Source organism: Dipodomys merriami, unplaced genomic scaffold (genome assembly GCF_024711535.1).
Source record: "Dipodomys merriami isolate MVZ:Mamm:240054 unplaced genomic scaffold, mDipMer1.0.p SCAF_11, whole genome shotgun sequence".
Lineage (NCBI taxonomy): Eukaryota > Metazoa > Chordata > Mammalia > Rodentia > Heteromyidae > Dipodomys > Dipodomys merriami.
In genome coordinates, this window is record NW_027202382.1 from 23,523,351 (window position 1) to 23,547,442 (window position 24,092).

Sequence of the window (24,092 nt, forward strand, 5' to 3'; positions counted from 1 at the left end):
GGCCCACCAGGGGGTGGATGATTGGCTGAGCAGGTGCAGCGGAGGACTGTGTGGAATGTCAGGGGTGGAGGGAGGATGTCTGCAAGTTTCAGACCACTACTGCCTCGGTTGGAGGAAGCCTCAGGGATATGGGACCTCTTTTTGAATAGGTCTTTGGTTAGACCTTTGTAGAGTGTCTGCACTGGAAAAACAAACAAACAAACAATGTTGTGGTTCTTTATTTTATTTCCTGCCCAGCTAGGGTGTGTGTGTGTGTGTGTGTGTGTGTGTATGGGTGTGTGTGTGTGTGTGTGTGTGTATGGGTGTGTGTGTGTGTGTGTGTGTGTGTGTGTGTGTGTATGCAGGGGGGCGGGGAGGGGTGGGGAGGACTATTACAATGGCCTCTGGAGGTACCTCAAGGAAATCAGTGATAACAGGATGGTCGAGGAGAGATGGGTGTCGAGCCAGGCCTCAATTCAATTGAAGTAGCTCAGCCTCTTATCTTGAGGACAAATTGGAGTTCATTTTTAATCAGGAGTGTCTACTGTTTGTAATCCATGGTTTTACATTCTAGTGCTATTTGGACAACTTGACATAAGGTCCCGTCTCTCTTAATACGGAGACCTGTGAGCAAATAGACACATTCACGTTGGGTGTAAGAGGAAGCAGCAGTGATAAAGCAGCGAAGGCATTAGAGTGACTTGGGGCAGGAGGAGGCCAAAGTACTTAGATCCCAGAGCAAGATGGGCTGGCTCTCTGAAGAGGTGATTCTCGGACCAAGGCCGGGATGGTAGAGAAGTGAGGAAAAGAGGAAGGAATATTCTAGATATGGTTTTGTTTAGAGAAAAAGAATGCAAAAATGTAAAAAAAAGCATTCCATTGGTCTTCTTTTATTTATATTCCTTTATTGAATTTTTCAAAAGTGACCTAAATTCATGGTGAAAATTTCAAACCTAGCAACATTTGTGAGGAAAAATGGATAAGCAGTTCTTCCTTTCCCTTCTATGTTTCCTTCCCTACCCTAAATTATATTTCCCAGAGAGAATCTCCTTTATGGTAGGTGGGTAACTCCCAGACTTTCCTCTATGGATTTGCAAGCATGTATGCTAGGCATTGACTTTATCTTTAGTTGTTCATCTCCTAGGACCTTCAAGCTTAACAAGCTCTGCCTTGGTTTGCCAGGTTCTTTCTTGAAGAGGCATCTCCCTCTCCCAGGTGTTTCCCTCCTAGTAAATGACACTACCATCCTATAACTCCAAGACCTTTGTAGAGTGTCTGCACTGGAAAAACAAACAATGTTGTGGTTCTTTATTTTATTTCCTGCCCAGCTGGGGTGTGTGTGTGTGTGTGTGTGTTGTGTGTGTGTGTGTGTGTGTGTGTGTGTGTGTGTGTGTGTGTGTATGCAGGGGGGAGCCATTTTTATTTTATTTTATTTATTTATTGGTATGGGTTCAACTCCCTAGCAAGCCCTTGCAGGTTTGACTGTAAAGCATGCACCGCAGGTGGGAATTTCTTATGTTATGTGTTGTCTCTAGCCTGATCTAAGCTAGAGCCTTCCAACTGTTCTTCATCCATCTGATGTCATTCTCTAGAACTTATTCTCCACTCAACAGTTAGAGTGGTCTTTAAACATGGTCATGTCCCTCCTTGCTTAATACACCAGTGGCTTCCCAATGGTTTTAGGAACAAAAGCTAACTTCTTCATCCAAATTCAAGCCTAAATGATTAGGCCCTTGTCTATCTCACCTTGCTCCTTATTTCTCTTACTCATTAGCTTTTAAGCACACTAGACTCCCCCCCATGGTATCTAAGGACTTGGCTGGATGAGACCAACACCATCATTCTAATCTTAGCACAATGTCATCCTCCTGGGAGACCTTGGTGTGAAATAGACTCGTCCACCTTGCTTCCTCCTTACCCTCGGTCACCTTATATTATGCCCTGTCTTATTTCCTCTACAGGATGTATACCACCGGACCTTATTCTGCTTATTTTTTTTGTGCTTGCTGCTTGTGTCCTCTGCTCCCTTGGAATGAATGCAAGCTCTGTCAGGGCAGAGAGGTTGACCTTCTACCTTGTTCGTGACTCTATGGATGGCTAAACAAAACTATTTCCAGATTGTTGCTAACAACAAAACTATAGTGAACATTCTTGTACAAACATCTTTGGGTAATTGTGCAAGAATTTTTTTGGGGACAGATTCCTAGAAGTGGAATTCCTGGGTCTAAGATGATATACATTTAACAATTTAATAGATATTGAAAATTACTTTCCAAATTACTTTATCTATATCAGTCTTTCAGTATGTCTTTCTTCATGTCCTTGTCAACTCTGGATTACAGACATGCTTCCTTCCTTGTGGCCTGTGATATCAGCAAAACCAAAGTGTTTTATTTGGTTCTTATTTATAGACCCTTAGTTATGGGATCTTGAATAACTTTTCATATTTTTTTTGATCATTTGTACTTTTTTTCACTTTTGACCTACCCTCTACTATGATTCTATTTGTAAGTTAGATTACTAAATGGGTATACCAGTGTGTGCTACATGTCATTTTCACATCCACACACACACCCACCCACATATATACACACACATACACAGGACTATTTATTTTTGTCTTACTGATAAATTTTTGTCTTACTGTTTTTTGCTGTTAACTTTGTTGCATATGTTATTAATGTTATTTCATACCTTTAATCCCATGATTTAGGAGGCTGAGGTAGGAGGATCACGTGATTGAAGCCAGCCTGGATTATATAATGAGTTTGAGGCCAATTAGGACTATTACATCAGGCTCTATCTCAAACTAAACAAATCAAACAAAAACAAAAGATAGTTGTGCTAGGTCCTTAAGTTTCTCCTCCGTATTTTTTGTGAAAACAGCACGTGCACTTGTAAAAAATTTAAAGCATCCATAAAAAGGTCTTTAATGAAATTCCCCTTCCCATTATGTTTAGTGCACTTGTGTATCATCTATTCAAAAACATTTATAGTTACCTATACATTAACTCATCAGTTATTTATACTTGCAAATATTGAAAAATCATTTATACTTCCAGTAGATAATTATTGTATATCTAAAATACTCCAAAAATTGTAATGTGTATAAAAAAAGGAGTGTAAATGGTATCTTTTTTTTTAATGTTTCAGAGGCTCACACACTTACATATATATAACTGCTTCATCTTTAATGCCTGTTGGTTACTTTTTTATGCGTGTAACAGAAAAATTTTAATCTGATCCTTATTGATCTTTCTTCACAGGCATTTATGTTGTTTCCTATTTGTAATCGCCATTGCAAACCAGGCTGGTGTGAGTCTCCTGTAACTCTGTCTTTGCAAGCATGTGCAGATAGAGCTGAAAATGCAATTGCATTTTAAGTTTGGTAGACATTGCCAAATTGTCCTCCAAAATATTTCTAATTTACTCTCCCACGAAATGGGTGAGAGTACCTGTTTCTTTATTTGCCTGCTTAGATATTTTTAGTCCTAATTTTTAAAATTTTGCATACACGATAGGCAAGAATGGCATTTCATTGTTGTGCTTTTTGTTTCTCTAAGTAGTAGGGAGGCTGAGTGAATGCTTTGTCCACATTCTTTTCTTATTGTTTTCATATTGAGTTATTCAACTTTTAAAATATTTGTCCTTTAAAGTAGATTTGTAAATATTATCATTTAGGTCAGTTTTTTCTGAGTGGACCTAACACTAACCTTAGCTATCACATGTGTTGCAAATATTTTCTTCTAAGTTATCTTGAGTCTCTTAATGTTGCTTACCTTTTTGATGGGAGGAACACAATAATTTCCATGTAGAACACATTTCTCTGTCTTCTTGTAGGTGCTGGAACCTATATTTTGGTTATTTGTTTGTGTCTAGGCAAAATTTTTAGAGGCTGAAGGAAAAATCATTCTCTGGCTTCGTTGTTACCATTTGCCCTGCCTGGACAGTGCATTTTACTTTTGATTTGCCTGGTTTCCTACAAATGGAAGCATTTTGGTTCCTTCTTTAAATAGGAATTCATGTCTTTGCATAACACAAAATACTGCCTGGCCCTCTACCCTTGGCTTATGTCACCATCTTAATACCATTGAGTCCTAGTGACTCAGGGAAGAGGATACAGGGGCTTTCAGTGGGGTGTGAGCTAAGGGTGTTGAAACCTCCACCTTTCTCCAGCCTGAAGAGCTGCAGTTGTGCTACTGTGGGATTCCTCCTCAAGACTCCAGAGGTTTCTATGCTTAGCCATGTTGGAAGCTGCTACTGTAGTTTTCTGAAAACTGTGAAGATATAGAAGCTCAAAGAATGTGTCATGAAGCTCTGTAGTAACAGTAGCTGGATGTTCATGGAACATTTAGGTTATTAGGCCATCCTGAAATAATTTCTTTTTCTTTTCTTTTTTGAAGAGACTCTTAATAATATCTCTTAAGTTTTGAATAACATTTACCCAACTCTTCTCAAATATATGAATATTGTTTCTATCCATTTCAACAAAAAAGTTCATCTGGGGCAAAAATATAGCAAGGGAAGGAAGTGAGTGGAAGATCATTTCTTAGTATATTCATTTACAGTAACAATAATTGCAACTTTAGCTTGTGTTTGGGTGGAGAATGCCATATTTAAGGAACATATTGACTTCTTTTTTTTTTTTTTTTTTTTTTTTGTCGGTCGTGGGGCTTGAACTCTGGGCCTGGGCGCTGTCCCTTGGCTCTTCAGCTCAAGGCGAGCGCTCTACCACTTGAAGTATTGACTTCTTTTTAGCCAGTAGTGCAAGGTAGCATTTGCTTTAGGATTGGATCATTCAGCAGCTCAACAAAGACTAAAGACTAAAATTCTTTACACCTTCTGTGACACGGCCTCTGTGGTTCACAGGTCTTACGCAGATAAGATATTGCACAATATTCTCTTGCTGCTGGGAGCCTTTCTACCATATCTCTTTTCTGAGCAAAGGAACCTCATGAAGCCTCTCAGCTGATCCTCTCATGACTTCTTTGTCAGAGCTGAAACATACCTAAATTAGTCACTGATAAGGGACTGGGGCTAGTCCAATCACTTACTAGCAGGATTCTACCATGAGTGGAGAGAGAGGTTTACCTATCCTTAAGTGGTGGCTACCTAGTCAGAACTAGGGAGCTTATAATTTGCAAGGAAGGGAAAATGGATGGACAGGCAACCAGTAGGTTGCTAGGATACTGCTCTTACTTTAATTAATTACGTATATATTTTTTCAAACACGAACATGGTCTCCTTAGAGCAATCAGATCCAGTATTTTATGGTTCCTTTCAAGTGATTGTGTATATGTGCATATCTTAAATCTGGTTACATTTCTTTAAGTGAGGCTTACTAAGAACAATAGAATATTGCTGAGAATTCAATTGAGCATTCCAGAGAATGGTGTCAAGAAAGAAAATTGGAGATATATTAGAATCAGAATTAGGTGTACAGTGCTTGTATAAGCTCCTCACTGTCTTACCTTTGAATATTTAATACACACTATCCAATTTTAGTATTTCATCTGTTTGAGTTTGCATCCGTCCAGTTTGGCAACAAAACTGTCATCTATTAACAAGAATTTGAATGTATAGAGATATAATATATATTATATCTCTCTATATTTATGTAATGTATATTATATCTATCTATCTATATTTATATTGAAACAGGCTTGGCCCCCAAGGATGACGAAATCATATTCAAGTCTCCCCAAATATTTTCTCTCCATGATATGAAGCTATTGTTTTTGTTTTTCTCAGATACACATGTGCAGGTTCTGCACATTGACTATGGAGAACAGTGGTGGTGAACCACGTGGACTGTGTGGATGGGGGCTGACATCCATCCTGACAGTTGGCTGTGTGGCAGGTTAAGGTTGCGAGGTATAGATTCCCAATGACAGAAAGAAAACCGTGTGTGTTCTGACTAAAGCCGCTGCTGGGCTCCAGAAGTTGCTGGAAATCTAGTTGTCACATGCAGGGCCTGCTGTTTCTGGCATGGCAAGGGCAATGAGAAGCTCTGTACACTGGGTCAGGATGCATGCAGCGCCCAGGGAACACCACTGGCACCAGAGAGCATGAATTATGAGATCTGTACCTCCTAGCTATTTGAGCTAAATTGACCCTCCAGGGTCTGGAACCCAGTCTAAATTTCCTCATGCTATTCTGCAATGGAATGCAGGAAGGGGGAGAGAGAAGGCTTACCCCTAGCTATGCTTTTATATGCTTTCAACCATCAGGATTGATTCTCTCCAAAGTAATTTTTCTTCATACGTCCAGACATCTGAACAATGCAACAGAGAGTCATATCTTGAGCTTCTGTAGCAAGTCATCCTGAAATTTAATCCCATTCTTAGCTTGGGCAAAGACTAGGTCTACTATTTCAGAGTGCCAGAGACCTGGGGATCTTCCTGTCCTGCTAGAGGGTAGGGCTGGAGAGGTATACTGCTAATGATGGTCTCAGCATGGGGATGAGAGACAAAGGATGTTGTGTGTGTGTGTGTGTGTGTGTGTGTATGTGTGTGTGTGTGTGTGTGTGTGTGTGTGTATGAGTGAGAGAGAAAGAGAGACAGAAATTGGGATAGAATGTGCCTATTTCTAAGAGAAGCCTGGTACCAGGTTTCCTGGTAAATGTAAGCAGTATTGTCTTCCATCAGAGATGACTTGAAAATAAAGTGTTTTAATGCTAATACTGCAGATGGCTACAGGAAACTCAGCACCATACTGAATGCTGTCGTTAGATAGCTGTGCAAAAAAGTACATGAAGGAAAGGGCTAATGTGCAATACTTCTATTTAAGATAGAAGGAGGAAATAGAAATTGTGATAGCATGCTATTTCAAGTAATAATAGAAAGTACTTGATGTTTACATGGTGAATGGATCAATACTAATTCTGTAGTCAGTGCACATTCAGGAGTTTGGATTATACTAGTGATAGATGCACTCAGTATAGCTGAAATTTCCACCCTGAAACATTTATTTCTTGCTGTGTGTTAGATGGAATTTTCCACCCAACTATCTGGGAAGGATTTGCATAAGAATGGTGATAGAGCAGTACTCTTTAATGATGTGCTTTTCTTTGTTAAACTTCAAAAATGTCTATGGTGCATGATGAGGTTTAGGTGAATTGCCAAGCTAATGCTTTTATATTTTCTTTAAAGAGCTTATATCCTCACTATGTTGTGGGAGTTACTTTCTATTGTAGTGAGAAAGGCAGTGGCAGTCAAGCTGAATTTGTAGCAACCCCCAATAAGTGCCTCCCCCTCCTCCTCCCGCTCGCTCCTCTTTTAAGAGGAGTTTGGTCCAACTGAGAAGGGCGCTGGGAAAGCCATTTAGCCAACCACTGGCTCAGCTGCAGAGAGTCCCATACTTCGGAGACATTTTCTGGTCCAGTTCCTGGCTCTTCCCATCCAGATGTCAGGTTGCTATTTTCCAGTCCAAACAATGACCCCTCATGAGTGTGCACCAGAACTGGCTTGGGCTTGAGGTGGGCGGAAAGCCTGGAGTGCCCAGTGATGTTGAGTAGAATTCTTCAGATGAGAGTTTGGGAGTAAAGGCTCTTTGGAAAGTGACCTTCAGGTTCTCTCCAAGAGAACCTAATATTTACAATGGGGGGGGGAAGTAAATGGACCGGAATCTTGGGAATTCCAGGAATGCAGCTGCTGAGCAAATGAAGGCTCCCTCTTCACATTCAGCTGCGCAGCAAGGGTTTCATCCTTATACAAAGTGGAGAAACTAAAGCCCCAGACTGGAACCCAGTCTGCTGAAGACTTCACAGCAACCTGTATTTCAATGACATAATTAACTCTAAGTGAAGAAGGAAGCTTAAAGGTCACTGAATCCAACCCTTTGTCTAATGCATGAATCTCTTTCCCAGGCCAGCTTTACAGCTTCTTGGTTACCTATTGCTGCTTGAATACCTCCAAGGACAAAGAACTCACTTCCTCACCATGAGGATAGCAGAGGACATCACTTGGAAGACTTCATTTGTTGTAGGTATCCTGATAAACCCTTGTGACGCACGATCTTTAATTTAAAGTACACAATGCTCTTCTGAGGTAGGTGTTCTAGTCGCTAACCCCATTTTATAGATGGGAAAACTGACTGTATTGTTGTAAGGTGAATATCCCAGAAGCCATATTTTAAAATATTGAATATTGGAGTCTTTATTATACAATGAACAGGCTGCAGGCAGCCAGTTGTTACAAAGGCCTGCAGCGCACAGAAACATATAACACAGCTAGGAAACATGCTAAAGAGGAAAGGAATAGCAAAAACAATACCAACAAGCCAATTCAGCTTCAATGGAGAGCTGAATTAGGATGCCTTGATGACTGGAGATGAGCCAGGAGACAGGACACAGGACAGGATCACAGAGACACACATGGCCTGGCCTCCCCGGCTGGTCTGTTCTGGGCCTAAATAGGTCGGCACAGGGGGGCAGATCCTCAGGAAATTCCCAGTCCCAGGCACTGGACTGACAGATTCAGTAACCTATCAGCCAACCCCTGTCTCCAGGGATCCGGGCACGCCCATCACCTGGGAGGCAGGTGATGGGCAGGTGATGGGTTTTCTTCCCTCAGCATGAAGACAAGATGCCAGACCCTACAATCCACTATGTGGCCAATATGGCACCGGCCAGACCTGGACTCCTTACTTCAGTATATGTTGTAGAGAAAGGATTTAAGCTTACAAGGCTCCAGTGCCTGTGTTCTTAACTTTTAGGTTGTCTTCCTTAGGTACCTTTATTTGGTAGCCCTGATTACTCTTCCATCCTTTGGAGACACTTAGGGGTTTACCTTGGTCCTCTTTTTATTGTAGCCCTTCAAATATTTGTGGCTGCTTTCTTGACCTTCTTCTGGTCTCCTAGTTTTCTTTTCTTTTTTTCATTCTGAGCAAAATTCCTTTGGAACAGTGTGATAAACTCCTGTAGACCTATTTCCACTTAATATTGTCCAAGTGTTTCATTCATTTATTGTTCAACTCAAACAGTGAGTCATGTTTCATTTATTTGCTCGGCATTTTGAAGAGACAGGGGATTTTGTTGGTGATTCTAATCTGAAGGCATCTATGTAGGTGTCTGGAGAGAGGCTTTCCAGAGAACCCACGATGAACTCTTTCCATAACTCTTTGTAGGGAGAAGGCATTTAAAGAATCTAGAGCATTAAAATAAGCCAGAGTTGATGGGGGAAAGACTATGCCAGGATGAAGGGCAGGAAGCCTTCCTGCAGACATGTCCTGTAGACATGGCCCTATGGGTGACAAAGAGGATCCAATGCAGCCTCGGACCGGGTTTCTCTGAAGTTCACTGGCATGTTAGCATGCCTCCTGCATCACCTCTCCTGCTGCTGAAAGGTGATCATGCTGTTGGCACTCCATGGTGTATTTCTCACAGAGTAACTTCTGGCTCAGAACCAGGCAACCTGGGGCTCAATGTGTGTCCCCTGGCAAATCTATCTTTCTGGGCTCAGTGTCTTCCTTTGTAAAATAGAGATAAATAGCCTTCTTAATGGGATATGCAAAAAGTCAAATGAAGTGGTATTGATGAGATACACTCAACGTCATCAAAAGTTAGTTGAGTTTGTCTTTAATGAACCTTGTGGCAGTCTTGAAGGGTAAGACTATCATGGGCCAGAAGAAGAAATAGTTAACCAGATTTTCAGCATGCTAGCTTCATAGATTTTATTCATAGATGTTTATTCATAGATGTTTATTCACCATGAGTCTTAGGTGATAGATACAATTATTTTGTTATGATGATGATGATGATGATGATGATGATGATGATGATGATGATGATGATGATGATGATTTTGTGCCAGTCCCAGGGCTTGGATTCAGGGCCTGAGCACTGTCCCTGAGATCTTTTGGCGCAAGGTCAGCATTCTACCACTTGAGCCACAGCTCAACTTCCAGCTCTTTTGGTGGTTAACTGGAGATACGAATCTCATGGGCTTTCTTGATTAGGCTGGTTTCATCCATGATCCTCAGATCTCAGCCTCCTGAGTAGCTAGGATAATAGGAGTGAGCCTACAGTGCCTGGCTAATAGGTACAATAATTACTACTCAATTAGGTACAATTAATTACTACTAAAAAGGTACAATTATTATTACTCAAGGAAATTAAGGCCCAGCAAAGGTAAATATTTTGCTCCTACTATGTTACCAGTGTGTGGTCACAAAGTAATGATCGAAGATTCTTGGTGTCAGCAATGAAGTATTGGATAAAGTGACAAGGAGTTTATTAGAAAGCACATCCATTAAGGGAAATGGTGGATCTAGTGGCTTAAGAGCAAGTGGGTGGTTAAGAATTGCAGTTTTCTTGGCTTCTGAGTGTGTGGAGGTGTTCAGGTGTGGGTTGATTTGAGGGAAATAAGGGATTATGACTTGGCAGAGCTTGGAAGGGATCTGCGCATGTGCAAAGTTGCCAACCCATCATCAGATTTTTGGGAAATTAAAGTAAGTCCTGAGTGAAGAAGAACAGGAGCAAACATAGTCACAGAGGGACTTGGAGAAGGAGGACAGAGACCAGAGTCAGCATGGACATTTTCTTTGCGCCTAAGATGTGGAAAAAGCTGTGCTATGGGCTTGAATATGTTCCCCAAATTTCATGTGTTGGAAACCCAGTTTCTAATATAGCATTTTGAAATCAAAACCTTTGGAAGGTGTTCGGGTCACAAGGGCTCTGTCTTCATGGATGGCTAAGTTCATGAGTGCATGAATAGGTGAATGGGGTATGGTTGGACTGGCTTCCCTTTGACACTCTCAGACATGTTATGAAGCACTAAGAAGCCCCTCCCTCACCCAGTGCTGAGCAGGAGCTGGTCTATGCTGTTTCTATGCTCTGGTTCTGTATGTCTCAGCTTCTACAACTGTGAGCCAAACGAACTTCCATTCTATATAAGTTACTCAGCCTCCAATATGGTGTAGAGCAAAAGCAATTGAACGAAGGTGAATTGGTTTTTCAGTTGTCTTTTGGAGAGCAGTGCTCCCATGATTACAGGATTCTTACATCCTGAAGTCATGGAGGACAAGAGTTGGCTTCTTTTCTGGTAAAATCTAGCACGAATCACCTTTTCAGTTGTGACCCAGAAGGGCTGATATCACCCATCATACAATTGGGTCATGCTTAACGGATCAAATTGCTAAACTGATACCTAATTGTTTCAGTAGCCTCTTACTAGCCCATGACTGGTCAGATATAAATAGGTTGAAAGATCAACTGAAGCTTTCTGGTCTATAGGGCAACAAGGATTTATGGGCTGTCAGCTTTTGGCATCATACTATCATTAGAGAATTCAATGACATCTGTGTGTTTTTCTGACTGGAGTGATACATTTATCCACTTAAATACTAAGATGAATGAATTCTTAGATTGGGGTCTTAGGTGCCCAGGAAATTCTCTGTGGTCTGCATGTTATGTGTCTTTCCAGTGCCAGGCAGTGGAAAAATACATGCCCTCTTGACTGTGCTGGGAGCTTTCTATCACCACGTGAAGAAACTTGGATATAACCTTTTGGGTGAAGAGAGATATAGGACCCAGAGTATTCTGCCAACCAAGATGACATCCATCCAGTCCCAGAAGAAGAGCCACCTTGCTAAGTGGCAGTAAAACAGAGATGTCTGAATGAGGTCAGTGAAGATAACAAATGAACCACAGAGTTGAGCTCAGTCCAAGTAATTATGGATTTTCTCTCCATATCTCAGTACCTGCTATCCCTCTCAGTCTGCAGCCTCGTTTTCTTTTCTAGGGTCAACTGGATTTTGGACTTGCATACTTTTTTTCCCCCCCAGTAGTCTAGATTCATTCCTCTTGAATTTGCTTTTCTGTCTTTGGTTTCTTCCCCCTGCAAATCAGTTCTCTACGTATTCTACAAGGAATTTGGTTGGGCTGAGGAAAATTACAAGATAACAATTAATAAAATAAAAAAATCACTTTCAGAATAAAATAATGAGTGGTATAGATACTTTGGAAAATAGGTATATCAAAAAATATACAGCCTCAGAATATAGAGACCAACCAGTCCAGCATTTTTCTAGTATTTTCTACTATATTTTTCAGAAAAACATATTTCCTAGTATTTTTTCCAGAAAAATATCTTCAGTAGATGTGATAAAACTGTACACATGTATATTTGTATGTTTTTAAATACTTAGGAAATATATATATATATATATATATTTGTCCTTTAGCCCAAATGCATATGTATTTATTTTTACTATGGAAAGTTAGAAATACGCACAAATTATATTTGTGACAATATTCTAATCATTTCCCTATAGCTATCACAATGCAAAACTTAGTTCTAATAATGATAACAATTATAGCAGTGAGCTTTATTTTTTTGGCAGTCCTGGGTTTGCAACTTGAGGCCTTGCTGGATACTATACTACTTGAGACATGTTTCTAGCCAGCCCTCTTTGCTTTTATTATTATTTTTCAAATAGTGTCTCACATTTATACCCAAGCCAACTTACATCTTCATTTTGTGTACTATGTCTCCACCTTATGTACTTTTTTGTTTTTTGACCTGGGCTGGCCTTGAACTGCCATCCTCCTGATTTTAACCTCCCAAATAACTGGATTACAGGGTGACTTCTGGTTAGCAGTGATCTTTTGAAGTGTAGTGAGTGGCCTAAAGATAGAGATCTAAAGCCACAGCTATTTAGTTGGGTCATACTTCTGTCTTGGGCTGAGCTCAGCAGTGTGGTTCATTTGTTCATCTTGGCTGGCTTCATTCATACGTCTATGGTAATTGCCACGTAGCAAGGTGGTTCTTCTTCTGGGACTGGCTGGGTAACATCTCAGTTGACAGGGCACCTGGGTCCTGCATTCATCCAGCAGGCTATATCTGAATTTCTTCATATGGTTATGGGAAGATTCCAGTACAGCAAAGAGAGCAAGTACTTAAAAAAAATTATTGTAAAGATGCTGTAGAGAGGGATTACAGTTATATGAGTTAGGCAATGAGTAGATTACTTGTCGATCATTGTTACCCCTTCCCTTGTTGTTCTCCCACTATCCCTTCCTTCCCCCACCTCCTATTCTTCCCCTCCCCCCAAGTTGTAAAGTTCATTTCCAATATACTGTCCTGTAGGTATCCTTGTTTCAATGGGTCATCCTGTGTCCTTGTTTCAGCATTTTGTTATTCCCCTTCCCCTCCCCAGAGTAGACAAATGTATATACAAGATGCAGGGTACCAAAAGCAGTCTGGAGGGTCCTCAGAAAGCTAAATATTGACCTCCCTTATGACCCAGTCATACCACTTCTAGGCATCTATCCTGAACAACAGGAACCAGTATACAAGGACACATGCACCTCCATGTTTATTGCAACACTGTTCACAATAGCCAGGGTATGGAAACAACCCAGATGTCCCACTACAGATGAGTGGAGCCAAAAATTGTGGTACCTATACACAATGGAATATTATGCAGCCATTAGAAATGACAAAATAATGGCATTTGCTGGGAAATGGATGAAGCTAGAAGAAATCATGTTGAGTGAGGTAAGCCAAGAGCAAAGAGACAAAGGCACATGGTCTCCCTGATAAGTGGATGTTAAATCCAAAATGTAAGGTGATATGACAAAATTAACAAGACTTAAGAAACAAAGGACTTCCACTCATCTGGTCGAATCACTACTAAATAACCCCCATGCTGCTGATCACACAGATGGTATATATGTGCACACCGGAGGGAAACCAGGAGGATGACACAGAACTAGAGGGAATCAGGGAAAAACATACAACAGCGGGACCCACCAACTGCACTGGACATTGATCAAAATGAACTAAGCCACTCAAGAGCAGCAATGGGAGGGAGGGAACAAGTGGGAAAGAGGGAACAGCTGATGCTATGCAAAACAAAAGAAATGTACATACCACCCAATGTGGAAGAAATAACTGTATTGCAAAGCTCATAGAACTCATAGATGTTATAGACCACAATAGACAATTTACCCCATGAAAGTTAGAATGTGTTTGTGACTTTAACTAAGCATCTCTATCCCATAAAACTGTAAAATTTGGGAAATTCTGTAATCACTTAATCACAATAAAGAATTTGAAAAAAAAAAAGATGCAGGGTACCAAAATCAAGCATAGTGACAACACGGGATATACCATAGGGGGAAGAACATACAAAGGAAACAAAAAAAAAATCACAGTACATTTAAAACAATAACAATACAGACAGACCTCTTGTATCCATATCTTGGGGTTAATTTCACTTAGCATCATCTTACATGGTCATATGTACATATCATTTGAGCTTTTCAGCTCATCTGAAAAGATTGTCTTTTATGTATACTAATTATTGCAAATAAGGGAAAGCATGGGACCTAAATATTTTTGGGACTGGCTTATTTCACTTAATATGATTTTTTCCAAGTCTTTCCATTTCTTAACACATGGGGTGGTATCATTCTTTCTTTTAAAGCACCTGCTTATAGATTTATTTTATTGGCCAAAGTAAATCATACAGTCATTCTACACTCAAGATTAGGTTCTACCTCTTTTTATTGTTATTTTTATTTATTTTTTGATAATTGTTGCTTTTTGTATACATTTTTTATTGTAAAAATAGTATACAGAGGGGGTTACAGTTACATGAGTAAGGTAATGAGTACATTTCCTATCAAGCATTGTTACCTCCTCCTTTGTTTTTCCTCTACCATCCCTTTCCTCCCTACCTCCCCCACTCCTCCCTCCCTCCCCCTTCACAAGTTGTAAAGTTCGTTTTCAAGATAGTGTCTTGTACATCTCATTGTTACAATGGGCCAACCTGTATCCCTGTTTAAGCATTTTGTTTTTTCCCTTCCCTTCCCCAAATTAGAAAAATGTATGCAGGGCACCGACATCAAATACAGTGAAAATAGGGGTTATACCGTGGGGAAAGAACATACAAAAGAAACAAAAAAAATCACATAGTACATTTTAAATATGTTAAAAACAATAGCAAGCAAGAAAAAAATGCTTGTGTCCCTGTCTTGGGGTTTATTTCACTTAACATCATCTTATATAGTCATATATACATAGCTTTTGACCTTTTCTGCTTGTCCTAGACTTATACTAGTTATTGCAAATAAGGGAAACCATGGGACCTATGTTTCTTTGGGCCTGGCTTACTTCCTTAATATAATTTTTTCCAAGTCTTTCCATTTCCTAACAAATGGGGCAATGTCATTCTTTCTGATAGAGGCATAGAATTATATGGTATAAATATACCACATTTTCTTGATCCACTCATCAACTGAGGGGCATCTGAGTTGGTTCCATGGCTTAGCTATGGTAAATAATGCTGCAATAAACATAGCTGTGCTGGTAGCATTAGTATAGCCTTGTTTGTGATCATTTGGGTAAATGCCCAAAAGTGGAATTGTTGGGTCATAGGGAACCTCCTTACTGCTTTCCAAAGTGCTTGAACAAGTTTACACTCCCACCAACAATGCAGTAGGGTTCCCTTTTGGCCACATCCCCTCCAGCATCTGTTGTTATTAGATTTCTTGATGATAGCCATTCTAACTGGGGTGAGGTGGAATCTCAATGTTATTTATATAATTTGTTGTTTTATATAATTTTTTTTATGGCTAGAGAAGTTGAGCATTATCTTCATGTGTCTATTGGCCATTCTTATTTCCTCTTCAGAGAAGTTTCTCTTTAAGTCTTTAGCCCACTTATTGATTGGACAGTTGTTTCTTTGAGGATTTGTTGCTGGGGGATTTAATTTTTTGAGTTCCAAGTATATTTTAGATATGAGACCCTTGTCCATTGTATGGCTAGTGAAGATCTTCTCCCAATCCGTGGGCTTTCTATTGATCTTGCTAGCTATGTCCTTTGCCATGCAGAAGCTCTGCAATTTCATGCAGTCCCATTTGTCCAACCTTTCTTTGATTTGTTGTGTTTCTGGGTCTCTAGTAAGAAAATTTTGGCCTGTGCCATGGAGCCCTAGAGTTTCTCCTATTCCTTCCTGCAATGTTTTCAGGTGTCTGCTTTTGTTTTGAGGTCTTTGATCCACTTGGAGTTGATTCTGGTGCAAGGTGATATATAAGGATCTAGCTTTAGTTTTTTTTTTTTTTTTTTGTCCGGTCATGGGGCCTGAACTATGGGCCTGGGCGCTGTCCCTTAGCTCTTCAACTCAAGGCTAGTGCTCTACCACTTGAGCCACAGTGCCACATCCAGCTTTTTTTTTTTTTTTTTGCTTATGCGGTGCTAAGGAATCGAACTCAGGGCCTCATGCATGCAAGGCAAGCACTCTACCACTGAGCCACCTTCCCAGCCCTAGCTTTAGTTTTCTACAGGTGAGTAACCAGTTTTGCCAGCACCATTTACTGAAGAGGCTGTCTTTCTTCCATTCTATTTTTTTTAAGCTACCTTATTGAAGATTAGGTGGCTATAGGTCTGTGGGTTCATTTCTGGGTCTTCAGTTCTATTTCAGGTCTGTTCTTGTGCCAGTACCAAGTTGTTTTGATTACTATGGTTTTGTAGTAGAGTTTGAAATTTGGTATTGATATTCCTCCAGCACTGTTCTTTCCTCTTTTTATTCTTTTTTTTTTTTTTTTTTGTCGGTCGTGGGGCTTGAACTCTGGGCCTGGGTGCTGTCCTTCAGCTCTTCAACTCAAGGAGAGCACTCTACCACTTGAGCTACAGCGCCACTTCCGGTTTTCTGGTGGTTTATTGGCGATAGGAGTCTCACGGTCTCTCCTGCCCGGGCTGGCTTTGAACCGCGATCCTCAGATCTCAGACTCCTGAGTAGCTAGGATTACAGGCGTGAGCCACCAGCGCCCGGCCTGTTTTTATTCTTTTGTCAGTCATGGGCCTTGAACTCAGGGCCTGGGCACTGTTCCTGAGGTCTCTTTGTGCTCTAGGCTAGTGCTCTACCACTTGAGCCACAGTGTTGCTTCTGGTGTTTGAGTGGATAATTGTAGCTAAGAGTCTCATGGAGCCTTTTCTGCCCAGACTGGCTTTGAACTGCAATCCTCATATTTCAGTCTCCTTAGTAGCTAAGATTATAGGCATGAGCTACCAATGCCTGGCTCTAAAAGGAAGCCTATATCATATTTCAAGGGCATGACTGAAGAGAGGAGAAGAATTTGTAGACACTTTTTATAATCAACTACAAATGTGTTGCTCATCTTTAATATCATCACATCATTACTTTTCGATGTTATTGGTAACATGTCATAAATATAATTTAGATACCTGAGTAATAGGTTTACCAGTAGATGGACTGCAGTTTGCATAACCATTCCTCTATTGTTGAGTAGAGAGGTCACTACTATTTTTCCTGCCATTATGAATAATGCTACAATGAATGCTTTGTACTATTTTTTCTGGTTTTAGCATTATTTCCTTAGAGTAGTTACAAAAGTGATAGAACTGTGTCAAACATTTTAGAGCTCTGAGTAACTTTGCCAAATTGCTTTCCAAAAGGGTTGTATCAATTTGCACTCCCACCAGAGTGCGTGAGAGTACCCTGCAGGGAACTTACTAAAATGCAAATTTGATTATCTCATATTCAGTTTAAAAGTGATCTCTTTTACCTTCAGAATAAAGATTAAACTATGCAAGACAAAACTGTATCTGCTACATAGCTTCTTGGATGACTAGGAGACCAGTTTAACTTGATAAGATCTTATATGGTCAGGTGCTGGTGGTTCACGCCTGCAATCCTAACTACCCAGGAGTCTGAGAGCTGAGGATCATGGTTCAAAGCCAGCCCAGGAAGGAAAGTCCATGAAACTCTTATCTCCAGTTAACCACCAGAAAACCGGAAGTGGCGCCGTGGCACAAAGTGGTTATAGCATTAGCCTTGAGCAAAACTCAGGGACAATGCCCAGGCTGTGAGTTCAAGCCCCACAGCCAACCAACCAACCAACCAACCAAAAAGATCTTGTCTGTAAGGATCGTGGAATCCAGTTAGGAGACAAGACTGGGCAGGCTTAGAATGTGAAGAAGTTGTTTTCACGTTGTCCTTCTGTGGGAAAGTCAGTAGAAGGACAGAATTGGTGAAGGTAAAATCTAAATACAGTGCCCTATGGTGCCATCTCACTATTTTTGCATCAGAATCTTTCCAAAGAACTATACATACATGCCTAAGTTCTTGCATTTCTCAAGTTTTGCTTTTTTCAACATTCTTAAGAGCGTTCCCCTCCTCCCAGGCTCATAAGTCATTGGTTGTCTTTGATGAAGATCTTCAGCCTCCTTACTGAAAGGTGAGCATAGTGGCAAGCATGTATTCTTTGAGTTGAGATTCTTCAGTTAAGGATTTCTAGACAGCCCCTCTCATGCCTGCATTGCCTCCGGCTGTACAAGGAGGAGGAGGAGGCAGCTCTGGAGAACTGGTCCTGGAGTGTCTGATGTCTGATGAAGCTTTCTGAAGATACCAAGGACCTCATTGCAAATACTGTAATATATCTATAGATTTGCTCAAACCTGTTTGGGTTTCTGGTGCCACCTTTCTTAGAAATGTCCTAGAGTGGTGCCTTTCCATAGAACTGTAGTCTGAGCCACCTCTGTAGTTTAAAAATGTCTAGTAAACAAAATAAAACGTATATTTAAATAGATGAACTTAATTTTATTAACTGTTCTACCCAATATAATACATCCAAAAATATCAGCATGGAATCCGAGTACAACTGCTAATGAAATAAATAGCATGATTCTATCCATATGAAGTCTTACAGTAGCCGTGGTTTAAGTGTCCAGGAGCACTATGTGGCTCTTGCTTACTATATAGGATAGCACAATTCTAGAGCAAAACTTCTTACATTCTACATGCTGTAGGTTGCCAGGGCTATCAGTCTTGATACCCACATGCAGTTATTTTTGTTGAAAACATAGTATGGCTCCAGCTGTCAGGATTGTACTTTATTAATGCTGACTATCTACAAATTAGTCCACTTACCCTAAGATTGGGTCTGCTTTTGCTATTGATACCCTATTTTCCTTTAAGCAAGTTTTTTTCCCTTTCCTTTCCTTGCTTCTTGTGTTTTTCTACCTTGATGTCATAATCCAGAAAAATACTTTAAGTCTTTGACCAAGATAAGAGCAGCAGAATTGGAAGTCTGTATTTCCCATGAGGCTTGCCTGCTTCTGTGGAAATTTGTAGGTGCAGATAAATGTGCAGGACTCTGTCACCCAAGAATACAAGGGTTCAGTGTGGGGGGGGGCAAGGGAGGGTGGGGGAAGGTTGACTCTTAACAATAGCCAGCATTGTCTGAGTCCCAAGCTATAGTGCCAAGGCACAGAATTAATAATGATATGCTCTTGGAAGGCATCAAGAAATGGTATAAAGAAATGCTATAGAGAGATGGAAGCAAGAAGAGTTCTGTGCTGATGGACTTTCTGGAGGAGACATGCATTAGGAAGAATTACTAACAGTGGCAAACAGGCTTTTCAAAATCCTACTCTGTACAGAACTTCACATGCCATGTTTCCTGGTGTAGGCATCATTGCTGTGTGTCATAGATGTAATAGCAAAGCTTAGAAGGGTTACATAACTTAGCTGAGATTCAAAGAAAGAACTCAGATCTGGAACACTCTACCACCTTTCCCTTGAGTAGTAGATGGCTGGTCTCTTGACTCCAGGGATTGGCAGGGTGTATTTAAGGAGGCTGCCAGAGAGCAAGAGGCTTTGTAGTAAACATAATTCCTTACCATGGATATAGCTCTAGTGCATCATTGTTCTACTTGCTATTATAGTGAAGCAGGTTATTCCAAACTGGTACAAAACAGCACATCATGCTCAGGATTTCATAGATCAGGGATTTGGGTAGTGCCGAGTAAGTCTGAGTCTCTCTGCTTTACATTGCATGAGGTCTCAGTTGGAAGACTCCAAGGTGAAGAAATGGAATGATCCGAAGACAAGTTGTGTAGATATCTCAGGCCTTCCTGTGGGGCCTTTCTGTGTTGGCTCCCTATGCTCCCTACGTGGTTTAGCTTCAGCTTTTTTGATGGCATGGGTTCTCAAGGCTAGAACCAGACATGTCATCTTACTTGCTATTACTTTGCCCCAGAAATCATGTGCCATGTACTGCATGCATCACATTCAGTTTTTATATTATACAAAGGGGAGGTGGAACAGTCTCACTCTCTTGAAGAATATGTTAAACCAGAAATATGATTGCAGCCATGTGTGGAATATGCAGCCTGCTGAAGCTTCTCACCAGTGATTGGATGAAGAAGGAAGGGCGGATAGGTAACTGGGAAGGAAGTGTTTCATTGAAATGCTGCAATAGAACAGTTTTTTCCCCTTCTTTTTTTTTTTTTTCTGGGCCTCTAGTAAATGTCAAAAGAGGGAAAGGGAATTGGGAAAATTATAGAAAAGCAAGTTAGTTCAAATGCAAATGGAGAGTATTTGAAAAGGGTTCCTTCAGATGAAGATCCCTTCACAAAAGCAGTGCAACATAACCTTTGATTTGAGCCATGGGCCCTTCTTACACTCTTAGTGCAACCTCAGGCAGCCTCCACTGACCAAGGCCCTGTGGCCTTTGTAGCCTCCCATGGCCCAGGCCCACAGGGACACCACAGCTTGTCTTGTGACTCCTTCTTTGCTTCATGGCGTAACCCCCATCCCTCTTTCCGGAGCTTTAGAATTTCATTAAATCAGGGCTTGAACTGAGAAATAACGACTGTCTTTATATGCACTGGCTCTTTACTGGCAAGCTATTAGAGGGAAGATAAGGTTCTATAACACTGCAGGAATAAAGCCCAGAAAATTATGCAAAAAGCTCCACCATCCAGGATAAATGTTATAGGAGGCATTAACCTTCCATAAAAATCCCTTTGCTAGGCAGGAATTTAAATGACAGTCACTGTGAGAGGAGATATTTAGCCTTAGAAACATATTATACTGCCACCTTCTCTTAGAATAGCAAGTTCTTTGCTTATCAGCAGTTGAATATTGTTCATCTCTTTCACAGGCATGTTCAGAAATAAAGCAAATATGTGTATGCGGCTTTGTGGGTCTAAACTCCTATTGCATTTCAGACTTCTCCAGAAGTTGTAGATATGGCCTTTGCTTTTATTTAGAAAAAAATGAATAGGAAATTAATATTCGAGCAGAAGTGAAACAAGCCCTTATGATAGCCCAAGTAAGCCCCTATGGTTTAAGTGTGATTCTATAAAGAAGGTGCCAGGGAAGAAATGGCAAAGTTTATGTTAATTTGGCTCTTCCAGTAAACAAGCCAAGATATTTACAGAGCAAAGATTATGTATAGGAGTTTGTATATGTTCCATGTATGTGTTTATAGATGCTTTAAAGGAAATCTCAGATGAAATAAAAAAAGGTATTCCTGCCTCCAATGTCTATGGCTGTACCCACCCATGAACAGCATTACTGGAGTCTGCCACTGCACCCCGACAGATGTTCCCTGGTCTTTCAGGTTTGGAGTGCAAAGGTGCTGTATTTCCCACAGGCCGAGTGAAGGCAAGTTGTTAACATCGACTCTCTTGATTCCTGGGGAGCAACTAGGAATCTACAAATGGAAACTTGTTTTTCTTCCTATTGAAGAGTGGCTTTGCAAATATGTTTGGAGGATCCCAAATTGAAATTCCACATAGCGGGTAATTGACAAACCCACAGGTGCCCTTAGTTCATTTAACCAAGTTGGCATGCTTTCAGAAGTTGACAATAACTTTAGGAATTTTAAAAGTTTCTCTAGATGAAGTCACAAAAAAACCCAGCTGAGATTAATTTTGAGAGCCTGAGGCAAACACACACACACACACACACACACACACACACACACACACACACACACACACACACACACACACACACACACACACACACACACACACACACACACACACACACACACACACACACACACACACACACATTCTAAAATAAAGGAAAATAGATTCCCTAAAAAGGCTTTATGGTCTTCTTTTTTTTTTTTTGGAGTTCATTTCAGTAAATATCTTTTTTTTAATATATATTTTTTATTGTGAAGATACTGTACAGAGGGGTTACAGTTACATGAGTAAGGTAATGAGTCCATTTCCTATTGAGCATTGTTACCTCCTCCTTTGTTTTTCCCCTACCATCCCTTCCCTTCTCACCTCCCCAACTCCTCCCTCCATTCCCCAAGTTGTAGTTCCTTTTCAACATAGTGTCTTGTACATCTCATTGTTACAATGGGTCAACTTGTATCCTTATTTCAGCATTTTGTTATTTCCCTTCCCCTCCCCAAATTAGAAAAATGTATATACAAGATGCAGGGCACAGACACCAAATAGTGAAAATAGGGGTTATACCATGGGGGAAGAACATATAAGAGAAAAAATCACATAGTACATTTCAAATATGTTAAAAACAATAGCAAGAAAGATTGTTGTATCACAGGGAAGCTCTATGTGGAGTCTTCTGAGGAACCTCCATAATGTTTTCCAGAGTGGTTGAACAAGTTTACACTCTCACCAACAATGCAGTAAGGTTCCCTTTTGGCCACATCCCCTCCAGCATCTGTTGTTATTAGATTTTTTGATTATAGCCATTCTAACTGGGGTGAGGTGGAATCTCAATGTTGTTTTGATTTGCATTTCTTTTATGGCTAGAGAGGTTGAGCATTTCTTCATGTGTCTATTGGCCATCCTTTTTTCCTCTTCAGAGAAGTTTCTCTTTAAGTCTTTAGCCCACTTATTTATTGGGCAGTTGTTTGAGGATTTGTTGTTGGGAGATTTAATTTTTTGAGTTCTAAGTATATCTTAGATATGAGACCCTTATCCGTATGGCTAGTGAGGATCCTCTACCAATCCGTGTGCTTTCTATTGATCTTGCTATCTATGTAGTTTGGCGTGCAGAAGCTCTGCAGTTTCATGCAATCCCATTTGTCCAACCTTTCTTTGATTTGTTGTATTTCTGGGTCTTTATTAAGAAAATTTTGGCCTGTGCCAAGGAGACCTAAGGTTTCTCCTATTCCTTCCTGTAATGTTTTCAGGGTATCTTCTTTGACTGTGAGGTCTTTGATCCATTTGGAGTTGATTCTGGTGCAGGGTGATGTATAAGGATCTAGCTATAACCAGTTTTGCCAGCACTGTTTACTGGAGTTTGTCTTTCTTCCATTCTATTTTTTTTAGCTCCCTTATCGAAGATTAAGTGGCTATAGGTCATATAGTGGGCTCATTTCTGGGTCTTCAGTTCTATTCCATCTTATTGCTGTAGCTAGGCATTCTAATACTAAATGAAGAAAAGTGGAGAGACTGGACATCCTTGTCTCATTCCTGAGTTTAGAGGAAATGGCTTCAGCTTTTCACCATTAAGTATAATGCTGGCTGTAGGTTTGTCATACACAACCTTTATTATATTGAGGAATGAAAATATTTATCTTGGCTATTGAAAGCTTTATACATGAAGGTGAATTAATTGAAAAGAAACACATAGCTGATAGCAAAGGAAATTTGTTAGTCCAGTAAGGATGAAACTAATACTTATCTTGGACAAATATGTGCCAGAAACTGTGCTCATTAAATCCATTTGATGACTGGGTAGTGTAGAGATTATTCAAGTGTTTTTAAACGTAAGAAATCTAAGACTTGTCTAGAGTTTAATATAGCTGGAGGACACCAGCTTTTGTCACTTGACAGTCAGCTTAGGAGCATTTTAGGTCTTTGGAATTTCTTTGGATTTCAGTATGGCCAGCTCTAGGTAGAATAGCTGATCCTTCTTTCCAGTTTAATCTATTGACAGAGCCTCTGAGTTCTCTTACAGTTTCGCTGGTCCATGTATTTCATCCAGATGCCATTGGCATCACTGCTACAGTCCAAGACTGCAGGAACTCCCTCTTCTCTGACCCCTTGCTTTGTTTCTAAGGATGCTTTCTGCTTTCACCCTTGCTCACATAGTCTTATCTTTGCAGAGTGCCAGAATAACTTTCAAGAAATAAGGTAGTATGGGTGTCTCCTCCACTTGGGACTCACTTCTGATTTTCTTTTGTACTGAGAATACAGTTGGCATTTCTTGCTTTGGAAAGAAGCCTTGCATGACCTGCCCTGCTTTGTTCTCTCATCTCTTCTCCATTCATGCTCTACTTTGCTTATCAATTTCTACCTTCTCCCACTGAATTTGACTACTTCCTGACAAGAGCAACTTCTCCTCTGTTCCTTACTTTCCTTCAA

At 40.4% G+C, this 24,092-nt stretch overlaps 1 long non-coding RNA gene across 2 annotated transcripts in view; it reads left to right on the forward strand.

The window, feature by feature from the left end:
* The window catches only part of LOC138816264 (uncharacterized), a 353,466-nt gene that overhangs the window by 14,557 nt on the left and 314,817 nt on the right, over nt 1-24,092 (forward strand). For both annotated transcript variants that reach the window (XR_011368598.1, XR_011368597.1), the window contains exon 3: nt 7,847-7,961. This is a non-coding gene — a long non-coding RNA (uncharacterized lncRNA). The remainder of the gene's footprint in view (nt 1-7,846; nt 7,962-24,092) is intronic.